This window comes from Littorina saxatilis, linkage group LG8, assembly GCF_037325665.1.
Source record: "Littorina saxatilis isolate snail1 linkage group LG8, US_GU_Lsax_2.0, whole genome shotgun sequence".
Lineage (NCBI taxonomy): Eukaryota > Metazoa > Mollusca > Gastropoda > Littorinimorpha > Littorinidae > Littorina > Littorina saxatilis.
Window position 1 is genome coordinate 62,677,793 of NC_090252.1, and position 6,000 is coordinate 62,683,792.

Here is a 6,000-nt window from a genome sequence, read left to right on the forward strand (position 1 = left end):
CCCCAGACTGCACTGTTCAGACTATCACATCGTGTATGCCCCAGACTGCACTGTTCAGACTATCACATCGTGTATGCCCAAGACTGCAGTGTTCAGACTATCAAACCGTGTATGCCCCAGACTGCACTGTTTAGACTATCACATCGTGTATGCCCCAGACTGCACTGTTCAGACTATCAAACCGTGTATGCCCCAGACTGCACTGTTCAGACTATCAACCCGTGTATGCCCCAGACTGCACTGTTCAGACTATCACATTGTGTATGCCCCAGACTGCACTGTTTAGACTATCACATCGTGTATGCCCCAGACTGCACTGTTTAGACTATCAAACCGTGTATGCCCCAGACTGCACTGTTTAGACTATCACATCGTGTATGCCCCAGACTGCACTGTTTGGACTATCAAACCGTGTATACCCCAGACTGCACTGTTCAGACTATCACACCGTGTATGCCCCAGACTGCACTGTTCAGACTATCAAATCGTGTATGCCCCAGCCTGCACTGTTCAGACTATCAAATCGTGTATGCCCCAGACTGCACTGTTCAGACTATCAAACCGTGTATGCCCCAGACTGCACTGTTCAGACTATCACACCGTGTATACCCCAGACTGCACTGTTTAGACTATCAAACCGTGTATGCCCCAGACTGCACTGTTCAGACTATCAAACCGTGTATGCCCCAGACTGCACTGTTCAGACTATCAAACCGTGTATGCCCCAGACTGCACTGTTCAGACTATCACATCGTGTATTTCCCAGACTGCACTGTTCAGACTATCAAATCGTGTATGCCCCAGACTGCACTGTTCAGACTATCAAACCGTGTATGCCCCAGACTGCACTGTTCAGACTATCAAACCGTGTATGCCCCAGACTGCACTGTTCAGACTATCACATCGTGTATGCCCCAGACTGCACTGTTCAGACTATCACATCGTGTATGCCCCAGACTGCACTGTTTAGACTATCACATCGTGTATGCCCCAGACTGCACTGTTCAGACTATCAAACCGTGTATGCCCCAGACTGTACTGTTCAGACTATCACATTGTGTATGCCCCAGACTGCACTGTTCAGACTATCACATCGTGTATGCCCCAGACTGTACTGTTCAGACTATCAAACCGTGTATGTCCCAGACTGCACTGTTTAGACTATCACATCGTGTATGCCCCAGACTGCACTGTTCAGACTATCACATCGTGTATGCCCCAGACTGCACTGTTCAGACTATCACATCGCGTATGCCCCAGACTGCACTGTTCAGACTATCACATCGTGTATGCCCCAGACTGCACTGTTCAGACTATCAAATCGTGTATGCCCCAGACTGCACTGTTCAGACTATCAAACCGTGTATGCCCCAGACTGCACTGTTCAGACTATCACACCGTGTATGCCCCAGACTGCACTGTTCAGACTATCACACCGTGTATGCCCCAGACTGCACTGTTCAGACTATCACATCGTGTATGCCCCAGACTGCACTGTTCAGACTATCACATCGTGTATGCCCCAGACTGCACTGTTTAGACTATCAAACCGTGTATGCCCCAGACTGCACTGTTCAGACTATCAAACCGTGTATGCCCCAGACTGCACTGTTCAGACTATCACATCTCGTATGCCCCAGACTGCACTGTTCAGACTATCACACCGTGTATGCCCCAGACTGCACTGTTCAGACTATCACACCGTGTATGCCCCAGACTGCACTGTTCAGACTATCACATCGTGTATGCCCCAGACTGCACTGTTCAGACTATCAAACCGGGTATGCCCCAGACTGCACTGTTCAGACTATCAAACCGGGTATGCCCCAGACTGCACTGTGGTAGCAACACAATTGGGACAGTCCCTTTCTCCCCTCCCTCCCTCCCTTCTCCCCCCTCCACCCTCGCAAGAAGGGTAAGTGCGGTGGGAATTCCCCTGGAAGGGAGAACTCATTATGTAGGTCTGGTATCTGCAGGTTGAAATGCCTGTAGCTTGACTGTTCACATGACCAGTTGAGGCAGCGCGCAATTATAGCAACAATAGAATTAGTGTGTAGGGAGGGTATCTGATCTGTGTAGGGAGGGTATAATGTGTGTAGGGAGTGTATGATGTGTGTAGGGAGAGTATGATGTGTGTAGGGAGTGTATGATGTGTGTAGGGAGGGTATGATGTGTGTAGGGAGAGTATGATGTGTGTAGGGAGGGTATGATGTGTGTAGGGAGGGTATGATGTGTATAGGGAGGGTATGATGTGTGTAGGGAGGGTATGATGTGTATAGGGAGGGTATGATGTGTGTAGGGAGGGTATGATGTGTGTAGGGAGGGTATGATGTGTGTAGAGAGGGTATGATGTGTGTAGGGAGGGTATGATGTGTGTAGGGAGGGTATGATGTGTGTAGGGAGGGTATGATATAAGAGAACCAGCAGCAATGTGCTGCCACAAAGGATTAAAAATCACAAAAAGGCATTGAAAGTAAGGCCTTTTTTTCCCTCAAAATCATATCATATTTCTAAAAAGTTAAAGGTCTCATAAATACGGCCTTATTTCTTAGAATAAGGTATTAATTTCAAGAAAAGGGATTTGCTCTTCCAAAAAGGCCTTATTTTGTAGAAACAAATTTGTGTGGGCTTTTGCACGATCTTTCTTGTGGGCGATTGCGTTTGATGTTATTGTTGTATAAATGACAGAACAGACTTACCGGTGGTGTTCAGACACAGTTCTCGAGATGATGTTATTGTTGTATAAATGACAGAACAGACTTACCGGTGGTGTTCAGACACAGTTCTCGAGATGATGTTATTGTTGTATAAATGACAGAACAGACTTACCGGTGGTGTTCAGACACAGCTCTCGAGATGATGTTATTGTTGTATAAATGACAGAACAGACTTACCGGTGGTGTTCAGACACAGCTCTCGAGATGATGTTATTGTTGTATAAATGACAGAACAGACTTACCGGTGATGTTCAGACACAGTTCTCGAGATGATGTTATTGTTGTATAAATGACAGAACAGACCTACCGGTGGTGTTCAGACACAGCTCTCGAGATGATGTTATTGTTGTATAAATGACAGAACAGACTTACCGGTGGTGTTCAGACACAGTTCTCGAGATGATGTTATTGTTGTATAAATGACAGAACAGACTTACCGGTGGTGTTCAGACACAGTTCTCGAGATGATGTTATTGTTGTATAAATGACAGAACAGACTTACCGGTGGTGTTCAGACACAGTTCTCGAGATGATGTTCAGTCCAACAGAAAGATTGTGAGACACAACACTGAGTGGCAAGCCGTTTGTCTCAGTGCACTGTGCTGTGTTTTGCCAGTGTAACGCTACAGTTCACAGTCCTCAAATCAACACATCAACACGTGTTACACTGATCTTTTTACAGAACGTACTGTGTTGTGTAGTTGTAACGCTACAGTTCACAGTCCTCAAATCAACACATCAACACGTGTTACACTGATCTTTTTACAGAACGTACTGTGTTGTGTAGTTGTAACGCTACAGTTCACAGTCCTCAAATCAACACATCAACACGTGTTACACTGATCTTTTTACAGAACGTACTGTGTTGTGTAGTTGTAACGCTACAGTTCACAGTCCTCAAATCAACACATCAACACGTGTTACACTGATCTTTTTACAGAACGTACTGTGTTGTGTAGTTGTAACGCTACAGTTCACAGTCCTCAAATCAACACATCAACACGTGTTACACTGATCTTTTTACAGAACGTACTGTGTTGTGTAGTTGTAACGCTACAGTTCACACTCCTCAAATCAACACATCAACACGTGTTACACTGATCTTTTTACAGAACGTACTGTGTTGTGTAGTTGTAACGCTACAGTTCACAGTCCTCAACCCAACACAACAACACGTGTTACACTGATCTTGTTACAGCACTGTGCTGAGTAGTAGTAACGCTACAGTTCACACTGAGTCCTCAGCCCAACACATCAACACGTGTTACACTGATCTTTGTACAGCACTGTGCTGTGTAGTTGTAACGCTACAGTTCACAGTCCTCAACCCTACACAACAACACGTGTTACACTGATCTTTGTACAGCACTGTGCTGTGTAGTTGTAACGCTACAGTTCACAGTCCTCAACCCAACACAACAACACGTGTTACACTGATCTTTTTACAGCACTGTGCTGTGTAGTTGTAACGCTACAGTTCACAGTCCTCAGCCCAACACATCAACACGTGTTACACTGATCTTTTTACAGCACTGTGCTGTGTAGTTGTAACGCTACCGTTCACAGTCCTCAACCCAACACAACAACACGTGTTACACTGATCTCACTGTGTTGTGTAGTTGTAACGCTACAGTTCACAGTCCTCAACTCAACACATCAACACGTGTTACACTGATCTTGTTACAGCACTGTGTTGTGTAGTTGTAACGCTACAGTTCACAGTCCTCAACCCAACACAACACGTGTTACACTGATCTTTTGACAGCACTTTGCTGTGTAGTTGTAACGCTACAGTTCACAGTCCTTAACCCAACACAACACGTGTTACACTGATCTTTGTACAGCACTGTGCTGTGTAGTTGTAACGCTACAGTTCACAGTCCTCAACCCAACACAACAACACGTGTTACACTGATCTTTTTACAGCACTGTGCTGTGTAGTTGTAACGCTACAGTTCACAGTCCTCAACCCAACACAACAACACGTGTTACACTGATCTTTTTACAGCACTGTGCTGTGTAGTTGTAACGCTACAGTTCACAGTCCTCAACCCAACACATCAACACGTGTTACACTGATCTTTGTACAGCACTGTGCTGTGTAGTTGTAACGCTACAGTTCACAGTCCTCAACCCAACACAACAACACGTGTTACACTGATCTTTGTACAGCACTGTGCTGTGTAGTTGTAACGCTACAGTTCACAGTCCTCAACCCAACACATCAACACGTGTTACACTGATCTTTTTACAGCACTGTGCTGTGTAGTTGTAACGCTACAGTTCACAGTCCTCAGCCCAACACAACAACACGTGTTACACTGATCTTGTTACAGCACTGTGTTGTGTAGTTGTAACGCTACAGTTCACAGTCCTCAGCCCAACACACCACACACCAAGACACGTGACAAACGTATGATCCTATGACCCCTGAACCTGAAATCATTTCTTTGACGTAAAGTAGGCTAACACAGTACTGTCGGTCACAGACTCCAAACTCGGTGGTTCACTATATGGCACTTCCGTTTATGTCTTGATTGCAAAACGAACGTCCTATACTGATCAAAACAGAAATGAAGCAAGTTGTAATACAGAGATACTGAGAACAAATCGTTGTACAGTGCTATGACGGAATGCAACAGAACGAACACAAGATGTGGACCAACGTCGCAGGTAAAAACTTCCTGGTCGAATTATTCCAAGTCTTCTTGTATGCGTGGTGTTGACACAATATAACGACAGCGACCACGTGACACACTCTGTGTACCCGGGGTGCATAGCTCATTAAATGACACCGAGGTGGGCCATGTGGTATGGTAGCACATTCCTGCCAACATGTCATTAGAAAAAGTGTTGTCTATGGGAATTGTCAAACTGCGAATATGCTTAGGTGGAGAATGTTTCTTTCAATAAATACATTTAGAATTCAGATACAAAGTACGAGTAATTGGACAAGAGTAACACACGTGAAAAGAAAAGTGGAGCAGGTTTATGGAGCTTGACATCTTGAAACAAGAGGTTATCGTGTATCAACATTCACAGCTCATGGCTCATTGTCTTCACCAACGTGACAGGTCATGGGTCATTGTCTTCACCAACAAGGATGGAAGTCGGGGAAAAGAACGAGGGAGAGACGGAGGGAGGGAAAGACAGAGGGAGCGAGAGACAGAGACGTTAACCAATGACCTACAAATCTTGTTATTTGATTCTGAATTTGGGGACGTTAGCAGTCTGTTTCTGTTGAATGCCAACTGACAAATACCGTGTTGCTCAACGCTGCAAC

The 6,000-nt window shown here is 45.2% G+C and overlaps 1 protein-coding gene across 2 annotated transcripts in view; it reads right to left on the minus strand.

The window, feature by feature from the left end:
* Window positions 1-3,898, minus strand: part of LOC138974101 (uncharacterized) — a 28,557-nt gene extending 24,659 nt beyond the window's left edge. The window contains exon 1 of one of the 2 annotated variants that reach the window (XM_070346790.1): window positions 3,220-3,898. The gene's annotated coding sequence lies outside the window, so the exon portion shown is untranslated. Of the gene's footprint in view, window positions 1-2,699; window positions 2,720-3,219 lie in introns of those variants that run through there. The other variant, XM_070346791.1, reaches the window with a different exon arrangement.
* Window positions 3,899-6,000: the final 2,102 nt, after the last annotated feature.